Genomic DNA, 26446 nt, shown 5'->3' with positions numbered 1-26446 from the left:
CTCGCTGCCGCCGAGCCGCGGTGCCGCCTGGGAGTTGTAGTCTCCGGCAGCGCGGCTTCGAAGTCCGTCCCGGTCCCTCAGCCTCCAGAGCCTGACTGCCAGCCTCGGGCCGAAGTGGGGACTACGCGGGGACGAAGGAATCCTCCCGGGTAGATAAGCCTGGCCTCGGACCCTCCCTGGGACGCGGTGGGCCGGACCCCTGGAGGAGGAGAGGAGGAAAGGGCCGAGCGCTCCTCACAGTCCCTTCGAGGGCCGCGGCCCAAGGTGGGGTTGATGGTGACTGACGCGCTTCGCAAAGGGAAAAGTAGGAGCTGCGTGAATGGTGGTTACTGCCCAGCGCCTCTAACGCGGCCAGGACGAGGTCCCCACGGCTGGACTGCCCCTCGGGGGCCCGACCCGAGGTGCACGCCGGGAAGTGTAGTCCGTTCGGACTACACGCCGGACCGGAGCTGTGGGGAGGCAGCCCCCCAGAGAGCTCCCACAAGCTCGCGGGTCGAGCTGACCGTGAGGCCTCTGCTGGGAAGACGGGGCTGGGAGGATGTGTGGAGTGTCCCTGAGGAAATCACCGCCACATCTGCTTTCGCCACCAGCCCTGGGTTCCTCTGCCTCCACAGTCACAACTCGAGAATCCCCGCCTTTCATAATGGGAACTTCAATTTCCTGAGGCTTAATATGCATCTTATTGCTAAGTGCCTGCCCACACGGCAGTACTAAATGCTCTCAAAGCCCCATTTTACAGATGACGCCTAGGGAAGTAAAGTGTCTTGTCCAAGGTCACAAAGGTAAATGACAAAGCAAAAATCAAAGGCAGATTTTTAAATGAAAACCCACCACGGCCGCAACGACAGTAATGATTAGGGGGAAAAAACATGCCTTCCCATTTAAAGAGTGGGTAAACAGTCCTGCAGAGGTTCTGGGAATTGCTCAAGATCCGAAAGCTTGTAAGCAGCAAAATTCTGGATCTTTTCACTGAGCCTCTCCTGACTGGTGTGGGGGTCTGGCAGGAGGAGAGAAGAGGACAATGACGGGCTCTGGTGCCTGAACCCTAGAGAACTGCCCCACAGTCTCCTGGGAAATTGTTCCCGGCTCAGAGGGAAAAGGGTACCTGCTCTCCTGGCTACATGTGAGGGAAGCTCAGGAATTCTCAAGAATTGGTTGCTTGTTACAAGAGAGGCCCCAGCTTCTTGAGGACATGTCTTTCTGCTATAACCTGATACATGCTTTCCTGAAAAACCTGTAGTTCTGCAAAACAGTGCATGTTAAAAATAAAAAGGCTTTATGGGGAAAAACAGAATTAGGGACAGCTTGCTGAAAACACATGTAACTGTATAATGAGTTATACAAAACCAGTAACGAATTCCAATAAAAATGTGCTCAGCCGTCCCATTCTTTTTGACCCCCTGGACTGTAGCCCGCCAGACGCCTCTGTTCAGGGGATTCCCAGGCAAGAATATTGGGAGTGGGTTGTCATTTCCTCCTCCAGGGGATCTTCCCAACCCAGGGAGGGTGCCCACGTCTCCTGCCTTGGCAGGCAGATTCTTTTATCACTGAGCCACCTGGGAAACCCTAATAAAAATACAATCACAGTTAAATCTCCGTAGGTCATATGCACTTAGTAATACTTCCTGTGTGTCAGGGAACTAAGATCCCTGTAAGCTGCCCAGGGCTGCCAAAAAAAAGAAAATCTGATCCAAGATGTAGTCTTCATTAATCTGTTATTTTAATGTGGGAAAATGTTGTAGTTTCTTCACCTGCTTTCACAGCTTTGGCACATACTATCTCACTGGAAAAGACCCTGATGCTGGGAAAGATTGAGGGCAAGAGGAGAAGGGGGCAACAGAGGATGGGAGGGTTGAATAGCATCACCAACTCAATGGACATTAGTTTGAGTAACTCTGGGGAATAGCGAAGGACAGAGAAACCTGGTTTGCAGCAATCCATGGGATCGCAAAGAGCCAGACAGGACTTTGTGACTGAACAATATCATTGTAATAAATGTTACGGTTTTTGAAATCACTAAACCATCCATTGTGGATCTAAAGGAACACATTTTTGTAGAGTTGCAGCTTTTCCCTTTAATATCTTCTTTTATTACTAAGTCTTCCCCTTTAATTATGAGAAAATTTACCTCTGATTGCTTCAAAACATTGGCCTCCTAGAGAAAATTGCCTATTAACCAATATGACGGTGATATGCTACCATCTTATTTTGTTTACCAATTGTTTATGGGGTGATTCAAGTCGAAGAAGGTGAGCAGCAGAACAGGTGGTCTCCAAGCAGATGCCTAGACTTTGGTGAGGAGGACTTGGCTTGGTTCTAAACCCGGGGGACTCTGCGATGGGAATGGGGAGTGGGGTGGCATTTGTGTAATCCATAAAAAAATCCTTCGGATTTTGGTTGGGAATATAATGAATAATTATTAATTTGGGGAGAATCTATTACTTTGTAATACTGAGTCTTCCGTTCTTGGGTGTACATACAATTTTTTCCTGGGATATCTTATACATGGCTTTTTGGTTCACTGGCTGGACTTGACTGTTTTTACTTTTTTACTAATGGCTGAGGTTTTTTTTTTTTTCTCTCCTAATCAGTTACTGCTGTTTTTAATGCTGAGCTTGGATCTGGCTACCTTGTTGAACTCACTCTTATTCATTCTAGAATAGCTTGACAGATAATTCTCCACACTATTCTAGCTAGATGGTTCTGGTGTCCAGGAGAGAAATAAAAGCTTAATTTTTCCAATCTTTATAACTCATTTCTCACCCCTCGCTCTTTGGTTCAGAGTTCCAATACAGTGTTGAATGACAGTCATGATAATGGACAATCCTTGTTCTTGTTCTAGACTTTTTAAAAGAATGCCCCTAAGATTTCATCAAGTATGATGTTTTCAGTACATTTAAAAAATTTATTCCTTATTGCTATGAAGGTTTTTTTTAGTAGGTATTGACTCTTATTAAATGCTTTCTATACATTTATTGATATAATCAGATGACTTTTGTGTTGTTAATGTAGTATCATCCTCCTTTCTTTCACTATTGCTGGATTTGATTTAATACCATTTTATTCAGAGTTGCTGTGCATTTGTTTTCATGAGTGGAATTGACTGACTCATGGTTTTCCTTCTTGCGCTGTCCTTGCCCAGTTATGACGTAAGGGAAGCTAGCAGTGCTCTGTGCTTTGCGGGAGGGAGCCACCTACCTTTGCTTACACTCTGGAATGGTTTGTGATACATTAGAGGTATCTGTCCCTTGGACATTTGAGTGTAGAATTTGAGTGTCAGAGCATTCGTATTGGGTGCCTTTTTAGTAGGTCTTTGACTACAATTTCAACCTCTTCTGTGGATATTGGTTTATTCAAATTTATTACTTTCTCCCAGAATACATTTTTGTAATTTATATATGCCTAGAACAGTATTTTAGCTGGGATTTCAGATTCATTGGCATAACTTTATGCTTATTATTTCTGATGAATCATATGGATCCGAAGTTATATTTCTTTTGGCTTTCCTGATGTTTATTTATTCCTTCTCTTATCTTTCTGGATCAGATTTGAAACAAAATTTACAGTTTTATTGGTCTTTAAAAAGCTTTCAGCTTTTTGTTTGCTGAAAATAAGTAGAAGATAATCCCTTTTACTAATTTTTTGGAGGGATATTTTATTTCATTAATTTCTGCCTTGTTGATTCATTTTTTCCACATTAGTATTTATTGTTATTATGTATACCCCAGGTTTTAATATGTAGTGCTTTCACTGTCATTCAGTTCCAAAAAAATGTAATTTCAATTCCTATTAACCCCCAAATTATTTAGAAATGTGGTTTTTAATATCTAGGTAATGGATTTTTCTTTGATTTTCTTTTTGTAGTTGATTTCTAATTTTATTTAATGAATGTATTTTGAATGACATAAATTCTAGGAATTTATTGAGATTTCGTTTTTGACCTAGTATGCAGCATTTTTTGGTTTTGTTTTGGAAGTGTTCTGTTTTTGTTTTTTTTTTAATTTAAATGGTTTTATTTAAGTCAATTGTAGAGATCCTGGATGTTGCTTTTTGAACACAAACATGAAACTAACAAAACAAGCATTCATATTTCTAGTTTTAAACACTTTAGTTCTACATGTGGAATGCAGATATTTGAAAGAGATTTTCAACAGTCAACACAATGCATGAGATAATACACACTGAATTAGGCTAGTCTTCACCTCCATCTTCATGTTTATGATCCTAAATTGGCTGGAGGTTTGTGTGTGTGGAGGGGGTGTTTTTTTGCTTTTTCATTTCACAAATGATTGCTCAATACAGAATGAAATACACCAAAAGAAGAAAATAGTCTTTTTATACCTAGGGAAGAAGCTACTCCTCTTAAAATGATCACTTCAAGGTAACAGACATCCAAATTGATGTGGTTTTCTTTGAAACTTCGGTAAATCATTTCTTACACAGTAGGTTTGGCATTAACCCTGAATTTAGGATAGATAGTGTTATGGAGGGCTGGCTGCTATATACCAACATCAGTATCAAGTTCACTGTCAGGAATTAGAGACTGTCCCAGATACCAAGCAGGACAACACTGGCAAAAAAAAACAAAAAGTGAACTGCAGATAGGTCAAAACAAGCTACATTTACTCTTAGAAAAATATCATAAAATGTTATTGGATATGTTGTTTTAAAAGCTAGCTTATTATAAAACACAATGGAATCTTCTATTTTTAACATCTTATGCTCAAATGGTCTTTACATAGGTTGTGTTTTAATAAAACATACACACCCGATCAGAGAACAAACATTAGAAACTTGCCATTTGGTGAAGGTTATTCTTCTAGTTCTGCTTTATTGACTATGCCAAAGCCTTTGACTGTGTGGATCACAGTAAACTGTGGAAAATTCTGAAAGAGATGGGAATACCAGACCACCTGATCTGCCTCTTGAGAAATTTGTATGCAGGTCAGGAAGCAACAGTTAGAACTGGACATGGAACAACAGACTGGTTCCAAATAGGCAAAGGAGTTCGTCAAGGCTGTATATTGTTACCCTGTTTATTTAATTTATATGCAGAGTACATCATGAGAAACGCTGGACTGGAAGAAGCACAAGCTGGAATCAAGATTGCTGGGAGAAATATCAATAACCCCAGATATGCAGATGACACCACCCTTATGGCAGAAAGTGAAGAGGAACTCAAAAGTCTGTTGATGAAAGTGAAAGTGGAGAGTGAAAAAGTTGGCTTAAAGCTCAACATTCAGAAAACGAAGATCATGGCATCCGGTCCCACCACTTCATGGGAAATAGATGGGGAAACAGTGGAAACGGTGTCAGACTTTATTTTTCTGGGCTCCAAAATCACTACAGATGGTGACTGCAGCCATGAAATTAAAAGACGCTTACTCCTTGGAAGGAAAGTTATGACCCACCTAGATAGCATATTCAAAAGCAGAGACATTACTTTGCCAACAAAGGTTCGTCTAGTCAAGGCTATGGTTTTTCCTGTGGTCATGTATGGATGTGAGAGTTGGACTGTGAAGAAGGCTGAGCGCCGAAGAATTGATGCTTTTGAACTGTGGTGTTGGAGAAGACTCTTGAGAGTCCCCTGGACTGCAAGGAGATCCAACCAGTCCATTCTGAAGGAGATCAGCCCTGGGATTTCTTTGGAGGGAATGATGCTAAAGCTGAAACTCCAGTACTTTGGCCACCTCATGCGAAGAGTTGACTCATTGGAAAAGACTCTGATGCTGGGAGGGATTGGGGGCAGGAGGAGAAGGGGACGACAGAGGATGAGATGGCTGGATGGCATCACTGACTCGATGGACGTGAGTCTGAGTGAACTCCGGGAGTTGGTGATGGACAGGGAGGCCTGGCGTGCTGCGATTCATGGGGTCGCAAAGAGTCGGACACGACTGAGTGACTGATCTGATCTGATCTGATCTGATTCTTCTAGTTACTATAGAGCTCACATTTCTCTATTCATCAGATCAGTAGACAGGTTGGACTGCCATCACATTAAAAATATACAAAACTGTTTGCTCTATTAGATGATTTTCAAAGAAATATGTTTTCTTTAGTTTCAACAGGTTTTTGACAACAAGAATCTTATTCAAAGAAGTTTTGCTCCTGTGTTAAGTTATTATTAGTCCAAGTGTTCTGAACACTCCCCCCTTTAAAGGCTTCCACGAACTTAGTGTTTTTCAGGCCGTAAATTTCAAGAGTGATGGTAGAAACCACACCTCAGAGGGAAAGGGAGAGCCCTTTGGAGTTATCATTCAAACAAACAAAAAGATCTCTACCAATTTGTCACTCGTCCAGTTTTATAGAAATTCCATTCACGTAACTCTTGTGAAAATCAACCACAGTTTTACCATATCAAATGACCCAAAGAACACTGCAGGTATCCAGGGGAGATAGTTCACCAGTGCATCTTTAGCTTGATTTTAAAGTCAATGTTAGAGACTGGGTACTGCAGTTCTCAAAGAGACAAACTGCCTATCCATTGGCTAAAGATTTTTCAAGTTAATGAACATTTCATTTTCCACACTTTTGGTACCAAGAGATTTAACCAGGAAAAAGCTCAAACCTCAGGGTTCAAACTATAGCATGGAAAAATAAAGCATACAGCAAGCATCATCAAAAATAAAGTATACAGCAAGCACCATCTACCTCCTTTGCGCTCTCAAAGATGTCAATACTCTATTCCAGTCAGAGGGTGGGGTGAAGAGGCTGAAGCCTGGAAGGAAACTTCACCCAAAAGGGGAAAAAATCTGTTTGGTGGCTATTTCAAAACAAGTTCCCAAACTGCAGAAGGGACTCCGGCCTCTTTGACTTGCAGGAACTACACATAAAAAAAAGACAGAAAATACGACGAGGCAGGCTTATTTTAATCGCCCAGGGGTTTCCAGTGCAAAGCAGGACAACTTAAATGCATATTCCAAATTCTTGCTCCAAAGCCGTCTTTGTGCACATTGTTTGGGCTCGCATTGACCCCAGGTCCGGATTAGGCAGCGGCTGATTCCTGCTTTACAGCCCGGCCGGCCTAATGAGGCCGGGAGGCGACGGGGCGGAGCTCGGGCGACCGGCTGGTTTACGGCCGCCAAGGGCCCTGTAGGTGAGAGGTCAAAGGGTCAGCAGGCCGAGACCGCAAGAGAATTGACCCTAGGAAATAAGGTCCCCTCCCTCCGGCCCCAGCTTCGACCGGTCCTTGCAAGAACTTGGTGCGTACATAGGGACCCCGGGCGCCCCGACGAGGGGCCCAAGGACCCCGAGCAGGAGCCCTGACCTGGCCTCGGCCTGGGGCTGAGCCCGACTGTGTTCCGTCTTTAAATGATGTGCATTCCAGTTGTTGGGATAAGAGGTCTGACCATACAAGTTTATTAATGATCTAATTCTTAACTATTACGTCCTTCCTTTTTTCCCCCTCTGATCTGTTGGCTTCTGGAAGGTGCAAATAAGTCTCCTATTATGAGTGAGGCTATGTTCATTTCTCCTTTTAACTGTAACAGTGTTTGCTTCATATATTTTGAAGTTACGTTGTTAGGAGCATAAGGGTTTATGATATTAGTATGACATAAGTGAATTATTTCTTTTATCAATATGAAAAAGCCTTTGTTGTCTTTCCTAATGAGTTTTGCTTTTAATGCAACTTTTTTCTTAACATTTCCTTGGTACTTCTTTTTTCATTCTTCCATTATTCTTTTTTCTTTTCTTTTTCTGAGAGTTGATTTTACCATGCTGTTTCATTTCTGATACACTGTAACAGTAGTTTGTATGAAGTTATTCTCTTACGTTATTTTTTTCTCCATATTCCCATTCCAACTTTCATTTCTTCCTCCTCCTCAAAGGCACACTTTCTGATGTGTTTGTGGTTCTTGGATATGTCTTTATTTCTTTTTTTTTAAATATAGTAGTACTTTTATGTCTGTATTTCTAAAAGATGTATAGTGCTTTGTATATGTATATGGTTTTAATTTATAAAAATTGAACCAACTATGTTTCTGTTTTTACATTTTTTGCTCAATATTGTTTTAAGAGCATTCTATATTGTTTGTGTATCTAGGTAATTGCTTCTGTTTGCTGCATAGCACTCTAATTTATTAGTTCGCCATCCTTAATTATTCACCTACCAATGAAGAAGACCTACATTGCCTTGAATTCTTAGCTACTACAAACAGCACTTCAATTAAGAGTCTTGTACTTATATCCTTTGGGATTTGAGTGACAGTTTCTCTGGATTATACACCAAGATTGGGGTTGCTGGATCATACGATATACATACTGAATTATGCTAACCAAAGTGCATGATAGTTCCAAATTCTACATGACTTCACTAATACTAGTCCCTCACTGACCTTTTAATTTTGACCAGTCTGATAGATTTAAAATGTCATGTTGTAACTGGCCATACCGCAATACAAAATAAAAAGTTTAAAAAAGTTATAATTTTCTAACTGATTATGAAGGAAGTTGAGCATCTCTTCAGACTTGTTAACCAGTTAGATTTCCTTTTATGTTAATTGCCTATTCATATCTTTAAAATTTTATTTATTTGGCTACACTGGGTATTCATTTCTGCGTGTGGGCTTTCTCTAGTTGTGGTGAGCAGGGGCTACCCTCTAGTTGCGCTGCATGGGCGTCTCACTGCAGTGACTTCTCTTGTTGCAGAGCACGGGCTGTAGGGCACTCGGGCTTCCGTAGTTGCAGCTCCCCACTCTAGTGCGCAGGCTCAGTAGTTGGGGCATGGGCTTAGATATCCTGGGGCATGTGGGATCTTCCTGGACCAGGACATGCATTATCAGACAGATTCTCCTTTTTTTTTTTAATGACATAGTTTTCATTCATTCAAAAAGAAAAAGTAGAAAGAAGGTATACCAACAACTTTACCCTTGATTCCAGGCAAGCAAGTTGACAACTCTGAGCCTCAGTTTTCTGGGCTGTAAAATGGGGAGTTATGATAGCTTAAAACCTCTCGGGGTTCTGATGTTGTGTAATTCTGATTCCATTATTCAAGGCATGAACTGTTCTATTGGCATCATGCCATCTCTGTTTTTGATTACAATTTAATTCCTCACTCAAACTCTTAATAAAAATGTCAAAACAAATATTGAAAGAAGTTCTAATATGTACTTTCAGCAGTTCTCCGCATTGCAAACCTGCAGGTTAATTGTGGATTAATCTACTCTGACAGGTGCTTGTTTTCCTGGGTGGAGAAAACCATGGATATAGCCATTTCTGATAATTTTGTGCTTGACTCAACTTTCAGATTAGTTTTGTCTTGAAATTAATAAACTCTGAAATTTCTGGATTATTCAGATCGATCAGAGACAGACAGATTTCCCTCTTCAGATTTCCAACCGGAGTAATGACCATGACTGAGACAACATTTTTCAGGGAGTGAGATAGTGGACATGCCTGTGCTTAATCCCTGCCTCTATCTTTTTCCAGATGTGCCAAGATTTTCCTTTGGGGAGTTCTGGTAGGATTATGTTGGGTTGTGTGGTTTGTCAAATAACACTCAGTTAAACAAGATATACATTTACTTTTGTATCCCGGAAAGAAGATGATTCATGGTTGACTTGTCTCCATAGTGTTAGGGACTCAGGCTCCACCATGAGTTTCCTCCATCCCCAAATCACTATGTAGTCAAAGATGACTTATTTGTCTCCAGCCATCCTGACCACATTCTGGACATAGGAAAGGAAGAAAGGACAGATAATCATGACATATCCGTTTGAGGACATTTCCTGGAAGTGATCTAATCACTTCCACTTGTATTCAATGGATCTGAACATTGTTGCCTGGCTTTTTAGCTTCAAGAGATTCTTTGAAATGTAATCTTGATTCCGGATGGCTATATTCCTGGCTAATACATGAGTGTTTTGTTACCCAGAAGGAACTTTTGTCAGGCAGATTCTTAACCACTGGAGTACCAGGGAAATAGGCCTATTCATATCTTTTGCCCATTTTTATATTGGGGTTCCTGACTGAGCGATTGAGTATGCATGCATGCATTCTTAAATATTTGCAGGATTTTGTTGTATATTCTGGATTTTAATCACATTTTTTTTTGAAGCTAGAAATATGTTCTCCTGGTTTGTCACTTATTAAACTTTTTCAATCATGTCTTTGTTTGCAGGAAAACTTTAATCTTAATACAGTCAAATCCATCTCATTATATGGTTTCTGTTTTCTTGGTTTAAACATCTGTATTCACTCCAAAGTCATAAAAATATTCTGCATTTTTCTACTAGCTGTTCTGGGTTGACTTACATCTCTTAAAAACAGATATGCTGAAATCCTTACCCCGAGTAGTCCAGAATGTGCTTTTATTTGGAAACAGAGTGGATGCAGATGTAATGAATTAAATGAAGATGAGGTCATACTGGAGTAGGGCGGGGCCCTAGCCCAATAGGACTGATGTCCTTATAAGAAGACAGCCACTTGGAGACAGACACCCAGAGGGAAAAGTGCCATGTGATGAGAAAGGCTGAGACTGGAGTTCCGCAGTGCAGCTGCAAGCCCAGGAACCGCAAGGATTGCCAGCAAATCACCCAAAGCTAAGACAAAGCAAGGAAGGATTCCCCTACAGATTCCAGAGGGAGCTTGGCCCCTTAACACCTCGGTTTTCGACTTCTAGCCTGGAGAACTGGGAGACAGTACATTTCTGTTGTGTTAAGCCACCCAGTCTGTGGTCCCTTGTTCCTGCAGCCTTGTGAAAGGCATATGCTAGCCTTATAGACTTATTATCTTTCATGTTTAGGTCTCTAATCCATTTGTTGGACCTTTGTATTGTGGTGAAAAGTAGGGAACCAACTTTTCTTTTCTCCTTATAAAGAATCAGTTTTCACGATGTTATCCTTTAACAGCCCATCTCTTCCCTTCTGATTAGGATGCTTATTCTGGAATATCTCAAGGTCTTTCATATACACATGTCTCTTTCCTGTTCCTTTGATCAGTTTGTCTGACCATGTGCCGTTCCACCTTTGTTTTCTTTCTTTACTCTGGCTTTTTGGTATCTTTTTGATAAACTATTTTTATTTATTTGTTTGGCTGTGGCAGGTCTTTGTTGCAGCATGTGATTGGGGACATGAAGTCTTAGCTACTGGATCACCTGGATCACCAGGAAGTCCATTTGGCATATCTTACTTGATACAGATCCTCTTATCTGTTTGTGAGTCTTGATTCTTCCACATACATTTTTTAATCCATTTATTTTGTTTCTTAAAAAAATCTTTTTGGAATTTGGGCTTGTGTTGAATTTATAGCTCGATTTAGATAGAAGAAACATCTTAATAATATTAAATTGTTGCATTCACGAACATGGTACATCTCCCCTTGTTAGATTTCTTCTGTTTCCTTTAATAACATTATTATTATTTTCTTTTTTGGCCATGCCACGTGACTTCTGGGATCTTAATTCCCAGACCAGGGATTGAATCCAAGTACTCAGCAGTGAAAGCTCGGAGTTCTAACCATTAGACTGCCAGGGAATTCCCTAAATTTTGTTTCTTCATAAACATCTTGTGGATTGACAGATGAATTCCTAGATTACCTTTAAATTTTGTTACTGTTCTGAATGGGATCTTATTTTTGTTAGAGTTTCTAGTTGTTTACTATCATATCAGTTCAGTTTAGTTCAGTCGCTCAGTTGTGTCCGACTCTTTGAGACCAGGCCTCCCTGTCCATCACCAACTCCCAGAGTTTACCCAAACTCATGTCCATTGAGTCGGTGATGTCATCCAACCATCTTATCCTCTGTTGTCCCCTTCTCCGCCTGCCCTTAATCTTTCCCAGCATCAGGGTCTTTTCAAATGAGTCAGCTCTTCGCATGAGGTGGCCAAAGTACTGGAGTTTCAGCTTCAGCATCAGTTCTTTTAACTAAAGTTTCTTTAATGGCTGTTGGTCTCTTCAGAGTTTCCTGTTTCCTATTTCAGTATTGGCGTTTTCTATTCTTGTGGAAATTTGTCTGTTTTGTCAAGATTTTCAAGTGCACTGGTCTATGTAGTTCAAAAATTTATTTTATCATTTGAAAATATCTCTATCTATAGTTCCCCCTTTTAAGTTATGCATTTTGTTTTTATTTGCATCTTTCTTTTTTCTATCAGTCTTGCCTGAAGCATTTCTATCTTATTAGAATTTCAAATTGCCAAGTTTTGAGCTTTTTTTTATTCTTGGTCTTCTCTGTGTTTTCACTCTATCAATTTCAGCCTTTAAATCATTTTCTTTTTCCTTTTTGGATTTTCCTCTGTTGTTTCATATTTAAGTTCTAAGCTGAGGCTTCCTCCATTTGTTTTCAGTCTTTTGATAAAAATGTTCAAAGCAACGAGTTACCCTTGAAACTTTGCTTTCGTAGCGCTTTTATTGCCATTCAGTTATAGGATTTATTTCATTTATTTTTGGCCGCACTGAGTCTTTGTTGCTGTGTATGGGCTTTCTCTAGTTGCACAGAACAGAGGCTACTCTCTAGTTGCGGTGCACGGTCTTCTGACTGCAGCAGCTTGTCCTTTTGCAGAGCGCTAGCTCTGAGACATGCTGGCTTCAGCAGCTGCGGTGCTCGTGTGCTGGAGCTCAGGCTCAGTAGTTGTGGTGCATAGGCTTAATTGCATCATGCCATGTGAAATCTTCCTGGCCCAGGGATCAAGCCCATGTTCCCTGCATTGACAGGCAGATTCTTAACTACTGGACCACTAGGAAATTCCTGTGTTTTATTTTCTAAGCCGAGAGTTATTTGTATTATATTATTTAAGTTTTGGGGATCCTGTGTTTTTGGTGTTTAGAGCCATTTACACTAGGATGAATGACTATGGTATAATAAAGAGAGTCTAGAACACGCTGCCTCAGAAGACATTTATTTCACAAAATGTCCCAGAGTAGGTGGGTGGCCCCACCCCAAGAGGTCATCAGGTCCCAGCTATCTTACTGCTTCGCTCGAGGCATCATCCTGGCTCATATGGGTAAAGCCATCTTAGGGTCACTAAATCTGTTCCCCTGTATCAGAAGACAGAAGGCAGAAGTATGGAATAATTAGCTTCATTTTAAAGACAAGACCCAGAAGTTACCTACCTTACATCTGCTCTTATTCCACTGGCCAAAATTTGGTCATATAGCTACAGGAGACAATACTAACTAGGGTTTGGTCAGAAAAACAGAAACTGTACCAGTTATTTTAACAGAGAGAATTTAATATAAGGAATTGGCTGAGTTGGTGAAATAGATGTTGAGATGACAAAATGGGGACGTTGTATTAATCAGAGATAACAGATGCAGGCATTCAGCCCCCGGGACTGAGGCAACAAAGGGAATAGGTTTCTAGTTGTGACTGTTGTTGTTGCTTAGTCCCTAAGTTGCGTCCAGCTCTTTTTCAACCCCGTGGACTAGAGCCAGCCAGACTCCTCTGTCCATAGGATTCTCCAAGCAAGAATACTGGAGTGGGTTGCCATTCCCTTCTCCAGGGGATTTTCCCAACCCAAGGATCAAACCCGAATCTCCTACTTTGGCAGGCAGATTCTTTACCACTGAGCCACCAGGAAAGCCCTGTTTACTATGATGTGAACATCATAGAGTTATTATAATAAGGTTATTAGAATCTAGAAGGTTGAAGGAATATTCCTGTAGAGCCAGAACCCAGTCCTCTGATGAGGGGACAGCTGGTTTCGGTGTTTCAGAGACAGAAATGAGACTGAGAATGTGGAAAAGACAGGAGTCAGCTGCTGCCATCAGGGAGAAGAACTACTGCTGGAGTAATGCTGACAGGAACAGCAAGCGAAACAGGAAGAAACATGTACTTTCTCCTTCCAGCCTTTTGTCTTTCTTGTGCTCCCTCTCTGCAGAATCAAAGAGGGAGCTGGCAGCCTCAGAGCCAGAAAGTGGAGTGTGAAAGGGTGGGTTTGGGCTAAGAAACAATTAGTCACGAAGGCAGTTCACCCACCCTTTTGACTACTCAGCATCCATACATATGTTTTTTTTTTTTTTGGCCATGCCATGCAGCAAATGGATCTTAGTTCCCTGACCAGGGATCAACCCATGCCCCCCACTATGGAAGCATGGAGTCTTGGCCACTGGACCACCAGGGAAGTCCCATATGTATCTTTCTACACATATTCAGACTTCCATTTAACAACTATAAACATCATGTTTCAACTGATTTGCACAAAGATTCTCTCATCTATTCTCCAAAAAGGGGAGATACAGAATTCCTCCTGTCATATTATCCATTTCTGTTTTGCCTTTCCCATTATTCTCCCTCCGGCATTCATTTGGATTGAGTCTGCTCCCACCATTTCCGTTTTCCTCTCTATGCTATACTGAAAGTTTTACACTTACTTTCTGTTCTTTTCGTGCTTACTCTAAAAATATCATCATGTGCATTCCACAAAATCTTCTCCATTTATAAGTTGTTCAAGATTTTAGTTCTTTTTTAAACATTAAAATTTGACATTGTTACTGTACTTTTGGTAGAGTTTTGATATTTTTGGTATGTTTCCCTCATGCCTTTGTTTACTTTTTCTTTTCTTATTCTTTCTTGTGTTTCAGAACTTCATTCTAGGATTAGTTTTCTTCCTCCCAAAGTATATCTCTTAGAAATTCTTTTGAAAAGGGTATCTTGGGAATTAATTCCTACTTTTTAGTTTGTCTAAACAATCATTTTCTTTTTGTTCTTGAAAGGTATTTTGCTGGGCATACAGTGCTAGTGTGACAGTTATTTTATTTTAGCCCTTTGAGGATCTCATTCCACTATCTTCTGGATTATTGCTATTGAAAAATAAAAAGTAATGCTTGGGCTATTCTAATGATATTCTCTCTAGTGGGCTAAGGTTTACTAATTACCTAGTGTGGATATTTAAAAAAAATATTCTGCTTGGGATTCATTGGGTTTCCTGAATTTGAGGAAGAATCTTTCTTATCAGTTCTGAAAAATTTCCAGACATTATCAAATGTGCTTCTCTCCCTTCTATTATCTTTTTATTTATTCTGGCTCTGCTGGGTCTCCATTGCTGCCCGGGCTTTTCTCTAGTTGCAGCAGGCAGGGGTTACTCTCTTGTAATGCACGGGATTCTCACTGCAGTGGCTTCTCTTGTTGAAAGGCACAGGCTCTAGGGTGTACGGTCTTCAGTGGCTGTGGCTCCCAGGTTCTAGAGCACAGGCTCGGTGGTTGTGGCACAGCATGTGGGATCTTCTCCTACCAGGGATTGAACTCATGTCTCCCTCATTGGCAGGCAGACTCTTTACTACCAGGAAACCACCAGAGAAGCCCCTATCTTTTTTTAAAAAAACCCACAAATTAGATGTATGTTGGACCTTCCTACTCTGTTCCATATTTCTTAACCCATTGTTCCTAATATCCATCATTTTTTCTCCCTATGCTGCACCCTGTGTACTTTCTTAAAATATATATGTGTTATAGTTTCTTCTCCTTTCAATGGTGATATAATCTATTTCATTTTTCCACTGGGTTTTTAAATGTTCACATATGTAATTTATAGTTTCCCTTGTTCAAATCTTCCTTGCCAGTCTTGAGAGTCTGTTTTTCCCTTCAGTATTTTCAAAATACCATCTTTGATTTCTTAAAACATTTATTTATCTTGTATTCAATACCTTATAATTTAATATTCATACCAGCTCTGAGTCTGACTCTTGAGGTTTGTCACTTCTGCTTGTTAGGTTTGTGGAACTCATGTTCCTTGGGATTTTATCTGTGGAAATTCCTTAAAGCCTGGGTTTAAAATGCATTTCCCTGGGTAGAGTTAGTGTTTACTTCTGCCATGTACCTGTGGGAATAGCTAGCTTGGGTTGTTATTCAACCCCTCAGTCATGTCGACTCTTTGAGACCGCATGGACTACAGCATGCCAGGCTTCCCTGTCCTTCACCATCTCTTGGAGTTTGCTCAAACCCATGTCCATTGAGTCGGTGATGCCACCCAACCATCTCATCCTCTATCATCCCCTTCTCCTCCCACCTTCAATCTCTCCCAGCATCAGGGCCTTTTCCAGGGATCTGGCTCTTCCCATCACATGGCTAAAGTATTGGAGCTTCAGCTTCAGCATCAGTTCTTCCAATTAATATTCAGGGTTGATATAGCCAACTTGGGACCACTCTAAAATTTTGTCTGGACATCTTTCAGGCTACATAGATAGTACAAATTTAGACTTTAAACACACAGGAATATGGATTTACTGTTGCAAATTCTCAGGGGAAATTTTTCTCTTGCTTTACTCATCATGAAGGCAGAGACAAACATATATTCCCATCGTGTTTTTTAGAGGAAGGGCTTTTAAAAAAGTACCAACCAAGGGTTTGCTCTCAGGTTCTAGAATTTTATATCTAGAACTGTGATCTTTCCTTTCACTCTGATTAAGTCCCAGGATTTTTCTTCTCTGAAAATGGCCCTTTATCATCCTGGCTTTATGCTGATAACCCCAGAAAAAGCATCGAGTCTAGAGCTATCTTTACTTTTCTAGATTCATGCTTTCTTGTTTCTGGAGCTCTAAGGATGTACTTAACGCACACTCTCTCTCCTTCAAGACTGGCCAAACCAAGAGGGAATGTCTGGGGCCCTAGGCCTCCCCCACTGGCATTGAATTAGAGTGCTAGTTTACATACAATTAATTGTACCTATTCATTTTTAAATTAATTATACCCTGTCCCTAGCATTCACAGACAGCAAATTCAATTACTCATTAATCTAATCATTACTGCTTTTATTCAGAGAACACTGAAGTTCTGTTTTTTAAAATTAGTTTATTTTTGGTTGCCCTAGGTCTTCATTGCTGCGCATGGGCTTTCTCTAATTGTGGCAAGAGGGGGTTACTCTTCGTTGTGGTGAGGGGGCTCCTCATGCTTGGGGTTCAGCAGTTGCAGCATGTGGGCTCAGTAGCTGTGGCTCTCAGGCTCTAGAGCTCGAATTCAGTCGTTATGGTGCACGGGCTCCACAGTTGCCTTGTGGGATGTGGAATCTTCCTGGACCAGGGATTGAACCCATATTCCCTGCATAGGCAAGTGATTCTTAACCACTGGGCCAACTGGGAAGTCCCTGAAGGACTGTTAATATCCTAAAACCAAGGAATGTCTCTTATGGGCTGAACTGTCTCCCTTCCATCCCTACCCCCAAATTCATGTGTTGAAGCCCTAATCCTCAATACCTTGAAATGACTTTCTTTGGAGATAGGACCTTTAAAGAGGTGATTAGGTGAAAATGAGGCCATTAGATGGGTCCTAATTCAATCATGATTGGAGTCCTTACATGAAGAGGAAATTTGGACACACAAAGAAACATCAGGGGTGTGTGTCCGCAGGGGAAAGAAGGCAGTCATCTACAAGGCAAGGAGAGAGGCTCAGAAGAAGCCACACCCACCCTCACCCTGCTCTTGGGTATTTGCCTCTGGAACCATGAGAAATGAATTTCTATTGTTTAAGCCACCCAGCCTGTGGTACGTTGTTATGACTGTCCCAGAAGGCTAGTCCTAGCGTCTCTGATGCTATGATTTCAGGCACCATCTTGGCCTCGAGGGAAGAAACTATGATTTGACACAGGGGCCTTGTCAAGGCTATTCCAAAAAACAAACAACAACAACAACAACAAACAAAAAAAAAGGAAAGAAAAAGCAAAAGCTAACCAAATAAATAAACAAAACCCCAAAACACCAAGCTGTTCCCATCACGCCCATTACGCGGCCGGTTTGGCAGAGAGACTTCTGCCCAGGCCTGGGATGTGTCTCACTCATGCATCATGTTTCTTTTTCCAGGGCCCTTCTGCTCAGGAATGAAGCTGAGGACGGGCAGCATCTCGGGGATGCTTCAGACTCTGCAGATGCCTTGGCTTAGAGGACCTGTGGGATGTGCGGAGAAGGAGAACTGGGGGAGAGGTGAGAACAGCAGGAGCTAGGGAGGGGGACGAGGGACGGGAACACTCTCTCAGGCTTGAAACCAGATTCTCTGAATAAGTGTGGGTGAGGAAAGCATTTTCTGAGGTCTAGAAACACAGAGGGAAATGCAGGAAGGGAGTGATGTCCGATGAGTTCAGGACTAAGTGAATCAGAAGTGGCGCAAGCGTCCCAGCCCTCCTCTGCCTCTCTTGATTATCTTGGGAAGCTGATTCACTCATATATAATTGCATCTAGTCACCTTTACTATTTCCCTTCCCCTGACTTCATGTATGACAAACTCATTCTCTCATTGGAAAAATATTTCCTGAGCATGGTCAATGTGTTGGGCACGTGGCAGTCTCTGCCTTCATCCAGTTCCAGATCTGGGAGAGCAAGTGCTCACAGAGTGAGTGTTTCACCAAATGGCTTAAAAACTTAAACCTAAGATGTGACACCATAGAACTCCTAGAAGAAAGTATATGCAAAACATTCTCTGACATATTATTATTGCTGTTCAGTTGCTCAGTCGTGTCTGACTCTGCAACCCCATGGACTGCAGCACGCCAGGCTTCCCTGTCCTTCACCATCTTCCAGAGCTTGCTCAAGCTCATGTCCATTGAGTCGGTGATGCCATCCAATCATCTCATTCTCTGTCATCCCCTTCTCATCTTGCCTTCAATCTTTATCAGCATCAAGGTCTTTTCCAGTGAGTTGGCTCTTCGCATCAGGTGGCCATAATATTTGCCTTCCAATGAATATTCAGGATCAGTTTCCTCTAGGGTTGACTGGTTTGATCTTGCAGTCCAAGGGACTCTCTAGAGTCTGCTCTAACATCACAGTTCAAAAGCATCAATTCTTCATCACTTAGCCTTCTTTATGGTCCAAATAAAAACAAACAAATGAGACCTAATCAAACTTACAAACTTTTGCACAGCAAAGGTAATTGTAAATAAACAAGCAAGCAAAACCGGAAAAGACAACCTATGGAATGGGAAAATAGGGCTTGCAGTAATATGTGGTTTACATGGAATTGCAAAGAGTCAGACATGACTTAGTGACTGAACAAAATGAACAGCAAGGATTTTAGACTCTCCCTGAAGGACATGGGAATCTACAGAAGGATTAGGCTGGGGAGCAACAACTAGGTCATGCATGAACTGTGGAGTAAGATTTGAAAGGTTGCTGTTGTATTCAGCAACAGCTTATGGAAAAACTTGAATGAACTTTTAGGGCAACTCAGTAGTACAGGTGAGAGATGATGGTGATTTGGAAGAGGGTAGATTCAGTGGGGAATGAGAGAAGTGATAGATTTTGAACCTCTGGAACATTCTAAAGGGTCTGATATGGAATGAGGGAGTGGGAGGAGCTAAGTGTGATTCTCAGATTTCTAGGGAGACTAAGGAATCAGAAGAGAAGAGAGAAGAGGATCTAGCTGTTACTCTAGGAGGTCTGTCAAGGGGAAGAAGGAACTTTTTTTAAGAGCATGGAGAAGGAGGGGCTTCCCTGATATCCCATGGTTAAGAATCCATCTGGCAATGCAGGGCACATGGGCCTGATCCCTGGTCTGGGAAGCTCCCACGTGCCACAGGGCGACTAAACCTGTGCTCCATGACTACTGAGCCTGCACGCTGTAGAGCACATGTACTACAGCAAGAGAAGCCACTGCAGTGAGAAGCCTGCCCACCTCAACTAAAGAGTAGCCCCTGTTCACCACAACTAGAGAAAGCTCGAGGAGCAACACACACCCAGCATAGCCAAAAACAAACAAATAAATGAAATTATTAAAAAAGAGTAGCCCCTGCTTGCCACAACCAAAGAAAACCCATGCACAATGACAAAGACCCAGCACAGCCAAAAATAAAATAAATAGATTAAAAAAAACTTGGATGAACCTAGACAGCATATTAAAAAGCAGAGACATTACTTTGCCAATAAAGGTCCATATAGTCAAAGCTATGGTTTTTCCAGTAGTCATGTATGGATGTGAGAGTTGGAAAGACTGATGCTGAAGCTTAAATACTTTGGGTACCTGATGCGAAGAGCTGACTCATTGAAAAAGACCCTGATGCTGGGAAAGATTGAAGACAGGAGGAAAAGGGGATGACAGAGGACAAGATGGTTGGATGGCATCACTGACTCAGTGGACATGAATTTGAGCAAGCTCTGGGACATGGTGAAGGACAGGGAAGCCTGGCGAGCTGCAGTCCATGGGGTCACAAAGAGTCGGACATGACTTAGCTAATGAAGAACAACAACAAGATTTAAAAAAAGAGTGTGGGGAAAGATTAATAATATCTGGAAACAGCATTAAGTTGCTAAGGGATAGCAGAGTCTAAAGATACTTAATATCAAGCTTGGCCACATGACCTGCTTTAGCCAATGAAATGTGAACACATCAATGTATATCTCTTTTGAGCTGAAACTCCAAGAGCCAGCTCACAGCTGTTCACATCTCTTTTCCCTCAGCTAGGAGATTGGTGGTGTTTTAGACACTGCTCCATCAGTCTGGGTGAAGGAAGGAGCATGTGGAGAAGAACTTGGGCCACCCAGGTTGGACATGGCACATGAAGGAGTCTCTACCTTTATGTGAGTCACTGGGATTTGGGTTCATTTGTTTCCGTAGCATATCCTGATTACTCCCCTCTCCTCCTCCAGACCTTGAGGTGTTTCGCGAGCGGGTGGATGAAGCGCCTTCAGTAAAGATTGTGGGGAGTATCTCTGGAGAAGGATCTGGTGTTAGTTAAGGTAGAGTCTGAGGGAACATGGAGTGAAAGGCTAACAGGGGTTGCAGTGGCAGAATTTGGGAAGGATGGAGGGAGGCAGGAGCGGGTAGAGCAGAGGACAGCACAGAGAATGATGGAGATGAGAGAACCTGAGAGAACAAGAGGAGCTTGTGTTGGGGGAATTACCAAGGGAAACAAAAGATAGGGAACATGATGAATTTGGTTATGACACTCTTTGGAGGGCAGTGGGCTTTCAAGTTCAGAACCACATATTGCTTCAAAAAGTCTCCTCCCCATCCCGTCCACTCCCTCTCACCTCTCTCTCTTAATGTTCATCATCCCTTTCATCATAGTGGGCTGACTTCTCAGTTGCTGCTGTCCTTCTGATAGAATGTGACTCCCGTGCTGCAAGAGCCTGGCCTGAGTTGTTCATCACTCTACCCTGAATGCTGAACACAGGGACCCAGCTACCTGTGAGATGAATGAAGGAAACTTACAGATCCATCCTGTTCGTCATAGTCTCTCACATCAGTAAAGGATGGTTCTCAGCAATATGTAAGCCTAAGTTTAGCTCTTGGCTTATGTTTTTCTGTCTTAGTCATTGTGGGCAAATTACCCAACCTCTCAGACTTTGTTTTCTTAGGTTTAAAATGAGATGCTAGGGACTTTCTTGGTGGTCCAGTGGCCACCATCCCAGTGCAGGGGTTCCGGATTAGATCCCACGTGCTGCAACTAAAAAGGATCCCACATACTGCAACGAAAACTGGAGATCCCAAATGCCATAACTAAGACCTGGCACAGCAAAATAAATAAATATCAATATTTTATAAAAATGTTTTATTTAAAAACGAGATACTGATAGTTATCTGAGTCATAGTGTTGTTTTCAGAATTAAATGAGATGATTTATCTCATTTAAAGGACTCAGCATGTTGAACAACTATCCAATTTTGGGGTACTTGTCCTAATTATAGAAAGACATCTATGCTGATGGCCACTGCAGACAAATATGCCAGTCCTTGGGCTTCCCAGGTGGCTCAGCAGTAAAGAACCCTCCTGCAATGTAGGAAATGCAGGACACTTAGGTTTGATTCCTGGGTTGAGAAGATCCCCTGGAGAGGGAAATGGCAACCCACTCCAGTATTCCTGCCTGGAAAATTCCAGGGACAGAGGAGCCTGGTGGGCTACAGTCCATGGAAACACACACACACACACATACCCACACCAGTCCTCTTTACCAGAACCCCACACAGTTTCCCCAATCTCCTTGCTTAGCAACTTTAGTACAGAGGAAAAGGGGCCTGTTTGAATAGACCCTCTGGGGCTATTGAAGACCCAGCCAGAACTTGCCCTACTACACTGTAGAAGGAAGTGGCTCTCTCAGCTAGTGAGGAATGTGACTCAAAGAAATACCCAGAAAAAAAGAAAGGAAAGAAGGAAGAAGGAAAGAAATATCCAGCAGGCATGGGAGTTTCCTACAGCTCCTGTAACAAATTAGCACTGTCTCACTTCTCACAGGGTTTGCTGAACCCAGGGTAGACCAGGCATGAGAGAGGAAGCTGGAAGAAAACTCGAGGAGCCGTAGAAACTGCAGACATGTTTATTCTTTCCGGGCAACAGCCATAACATAACCTTCTCTCCTAGCTGATGCAGCAGCCGTAACAGCAGCCATAACTTAAAGGCACATACCTGCAAGGGCGTTCCAGGTGGGGCTTATATAGCCCCACAGACCGAAAGTAGCCCTTGGTCAAGTGAGTGCCTCGTGATACACATGTGCAGTGCTTTAAATAATCTCATCTGTGACATGATCATTATTTACAAAATGTGGGGCAAGAGCAAGAGGCCGAGGGGCAAGAGCCTTTCTACGCCATCTTGGCTAATTTTCTCTTTCCCTGCAATCGCAAACTTAGTGGCCTCTAACAACACAAATTTACTGTTTTACAGTTCTGGAGGTTGGAAGCCTAAAATCACTCTCACTGGGATAATATCAAAGTGTCACACAAAGTGTCACACATGCATCCCTTTTGTGTGTGTATGTGTGTGTGTGTGTGATTCTTTTTTTAATTTTTGGAGCATAGTTTCTTTATAATGTTGTGGTAGTTTCTACTCTACAGCAAACCCATGTCTTTTGCATCTCCCGCATTGACAGGTGGATTCTTTAGCTCTGAGCCCCCTGGAAAGCCCCACTTTATACTTCAGCGTGTCTCAATTCAGACTAGCCATGTTTTAAGTGCTTCATACTGAGAATATTTTATTGGACAGTACAGGTCTAGATCCTAAGCTCTGCAACAGCCCCAGGGCCTAGAACAATCCCTGGTCAATGGGCATTCAGATTTGGTGGACATAGGAATTTATGGACTGCTCTGTTCAGGTTTAGACTCTTTTTCAAAAGCCTTGGACCACTGACCCAAAGAAGAAAACCTAACTGGGGTATGTGTGTGTGCTGTCATTTGCATCTAATTTGCATACTCCCTCCCAGGTGCGCTTGCTCTCCAGTCAGCTTCTCTTTAGTGATTCCCACTGGGTCTGCTCTTACCCGGGCAACTTTTTTTCTTTTGGCCAGCTGTGCTACGCAACTTTCGGGATCTCTGTTTCCCCAACCAGGGAGATTGAACCTGGGCCATGGCAGTGAAAGCCTGGGATCCTAACCACTATGCTACCAAGGAATTAGGATTCCAGACAACCTTGAAAAATGCACCGTTGAGCTGTGCTTAGTCCTTCCTGAAAGGTAAAGGACAGAAAGGGGACTCTGCATGGAGCCACTTCCCCGGGGACCTTCATAGGTGGGTGGGTCAAGAAGAAACTCCCAAACAGGCCTCCCAAGGCCCTTTGTGATCTGGTTCTGCTCCCTGCTCACCTCCAGCCTTAGCACATTGTTCTGGATTGAAACATGCCCTCCCCGCTTCAAATCCGTACACTGAAGCCCTGATGCCCAAGTGTGACTGAGTTTAGAGATAACTGAGCTTAAATGAAGTTAAAAGGCTGGAGCTAACCCCATAGGACTGGTGTCCTTGTTAGAAGAGGAAACGACACCAAGGGCATGCACACCCAGAGAAAAGGGCACGTGAGAACACAGGGAGAAGGCGGCCATCTGCAAGCCAAGGAGAGAGGCCTCGAGAGAAACCAGCCCTTCTGGCACCTTCATGCTGGACTTACAGAACTGTGAGAAAATCAGTTTCAGTTGTTTAAGCCATCTGGTCTGTGGTACTCTGTTATGGTAGCCCTGGCAAGCTGGCACCTACCTTGGTTCTCACCAGTCCTCAATGCTACCCTTGAACTCCACTCTGTTAGCTTTCCTGGCATAAGCCAGCAGTCCTTCTTTTGGAGAAGAACTTTTTTTTTTTTTTTTCTGGGTGATAAACAAGAAGCAGCAGAGCTAGCTGCTCATCTGGGTGCATTGAAAGGAGACAAAACTGCCTCAGAACAAGTGAAAGAGACAAGCGGGAGTGCTCCCTCTATGCAGATTACTGTCAATCACTGAACACATCACTCCTTTTAATTCTTAAAATAAAACACTATGGGGCTTTCCTGGTGGCTCAGTGATAAAGAATCTGCCTGCCAGGGGGACATGGGTTTGATCCCTCATCCAGGAAGGTCCCACATGCCTCAGAGCAACTATTGAGCCCGTGCTCTAGAGCCCAGGAGATGCAACTGCTGAAGCCCGTGTGCCCTGGAGCCCGTGCATGCATGCTAAGTCACTTCAGTTGTGTCTGTAGCCCACCAGGCTTCTCTGTCCATGGGATTCTCCAGGCGAGAATAACAACTCTGGAGTGGGTTATTAAGCTCTCCTCCAGGGGATCTTCCTGACCCACCAATCGAACCCACGTCTCTTTCGTCTCCTGCTTTGGCAGGTGGGTTCTTTACCACTAGCACGTCTGGGAAGCCCCTTGGAGCCCATGCTCCGAAACAAGAGAGTAGCTCCTGTTCTCCCCATCTAGAGAAAAACCCAAGCAGCAATGAAGACCCAGCACAGCCAATCAATCAATAAATTAAAATTATTAAAGAAAACACCATGAAGTGAGTGCCATAGACCATATTTCCATAACTCTAACAGCAAACATTTACACTCTGTCTAAAGTCTCAAGCACTGTTCTCTGAAGCAAACACGCATCACCTCATTTAATCCTCACTGGGACAGAAAAGGTAGGAACCATCATCACCATCCATATTCTGTACATAAGGCCGGCAGGCCCTGGGCAGTTCAGTCATTTGCCCAAGTCTGAAGAACTGGGCAACTGCCAAACCGAGCAATCTGATTCCAGAGCGCTCACTCCTGCCCACTGAACTCTGTGAGTCAGCAGAGAGCCAGGCAACCGTAAGGTTAGCCCAAGGTTAGGGACTTCCCTGATGGCCCAGTGGTTCAGACTCCGCCTTTCCACTGCAGGAGGCACAGGTTAGATCCCTGGTTAGGAAGCGAAGATCTTGCATCCAGGTAAATGGTGTGGCCTAAAATTAAAAAAAAAAAGAAAAAAACTTGCCCAAGATTAAATAATAATCATTGGGGCTGTATTGGAATTTGGTTTTTTTATCAAAAGTGCTGTCACATTCACTCAGTGGTCGTTTGATGGTTGTCCACACTAGGAAAGATACTGTGCCCAAAATGTGGAGTCTGAAGACCCACACCCACCATTACTGCCTAAAAGGAGGATCCGAATAGTGGAAAGATGGTAGTGCAAAGAGTTATAATCCAACTACCTCGTTGTTGTTCAGTTGCTAAGTTGTGTCCGACTGTTGACCCCATGGACTGCAGCACTCCAGGTTCCTCTCTCCTCCACTATCTCCCAGAGTTTGCTCAAACTCATGTCCATTGAATCACTGATGCCATCTAACTGTCCCATCCTCTGCTGTTCCCCTTCTCCTGCCTTCCGTCTTTCCCAGCATCTGGGTCTTTTCCAGTGGGTCGGCTCTGCATCAGGTGGCCAAAATATTGGAGCTTCAGCATCAGTCCTTCCAATGAATATTCAGAGTTGATTTCCTTTAGGATCGACTGGTTTGATCTCCTTGCTGTCCAAGGGACTCTCTAGAATCTTCTCCAGCACCACAATTTGAAAGCATCAATTCTTCAGTGCTCAGCCTTCTTTATGGTCCAACTTTCACATCCGTACATGACTACTGGAAAAACCATAGCTTTGACTATACAGACTTTTGTTGGTAAAGTGGTGTCTCTGCTTTTTAATATGCTGTCTAGGTTTGTTATAGCTTCCCTTCCAAGGAGCAAACATCTTTTAATTTCATGGCTGTAGTCACCATCTACAGTGCCTGGAGAATTCCATGGACAGAAGAGCCTGGCAGGCTACAGTCCATGAGGTCACAGAGTCAGACACGACTTTCTGACTAACTTCCTGGAGGAAGTTATTGAATCCAGTGGGGTCCTATAAAAAGCCCAGAGTTTGCCTTGGAAGTCTTTCTTCACAGGGGAATTTATGCTGGAGAAAAACCAAGTAAGACTGGTCATAAATCACTTGATATAAAAAAAAATAATTGCAGTAGAAAGTGAGGGGGAAAAAAAACAAAATCTCTCTCAACCACATAACCACATAAGGATCTTAATAACTTTCAAATTTAAGAACAAGCTTGGTAAATTATTACCAAATTTTTTTTTAGTGTCTGATATGACTGTATAAACCATCTCTAACTTTTAAACCAACCATTGCTTTTCATTTATGGATTTCATCTAAAAATATATCAAACCTTACAAAGAATTCAAGTATAAATATCTTTAACAGGAAAGAAAAACTAACAAGTTTCATTAGCACTGGGAGTGTTCTTATCTTTTTTCTCCCTGGGTGTTAAAAGCTGGAGAGCAGTAAATACTGTGGAATTCAAGAACGCGTTTGCCTCGACATTGTTTTTGGCCTTCAAATCCAGTTAACACAT

At 42.4% G+C, this 26446-nt stretch overlaps 1 long non-coding RNA gene across 2 annotated transcripts; it reads left to right on the top strand.

Moving 5' to 3' along the window:
• The first annotated feature begins 131 nt into the window (after positions 1 to 131).
• On the top strand, positions 132 to 21124 carry LOC139177116 (uncharacterized). 2 transcript variants are annotated; one of them, XR_011561556.1, is made up of 4 exons: positions 132 to 264; positions 17728 to 17847; positions 20314 to 20433; positions 20924 to 21124. It is a non-coding gene; the product is annotated as an uncharacterized lncRNA (long non-coding RNA). The 2 variants fall into 2 exon arrangements; XR_011561555.1 differs by having other exon boundaries at positions 20314 to 21124.
• Positions 21125 to 26446: the final 5322 nt, after the last annotated feature.

The sequence above is a fragment of the Bos indicus genome, chromosome 18, assembly GCF_029378745.1.
Source record: "Bos indicus isolate NIAB-ARS_2022 breed Sahiwal x Tharparkar chromosome 18, NIAB-ARS_B.indTharparkar_mat_pri_1.0, whole genome shotgun sequence".
Taxonomy (NCBI): domain Eukaryota; kingdom Metazoa; phylum Chordata; class Mammalia; order Artiodactyla; family Bovidae; genus Bos; species Bos indicus.
The sequence above is the reverse complement of the archived record's forward strand: the minus strand, read 5'-3'. Positions and strand labels throughout refer to the sequence as shown.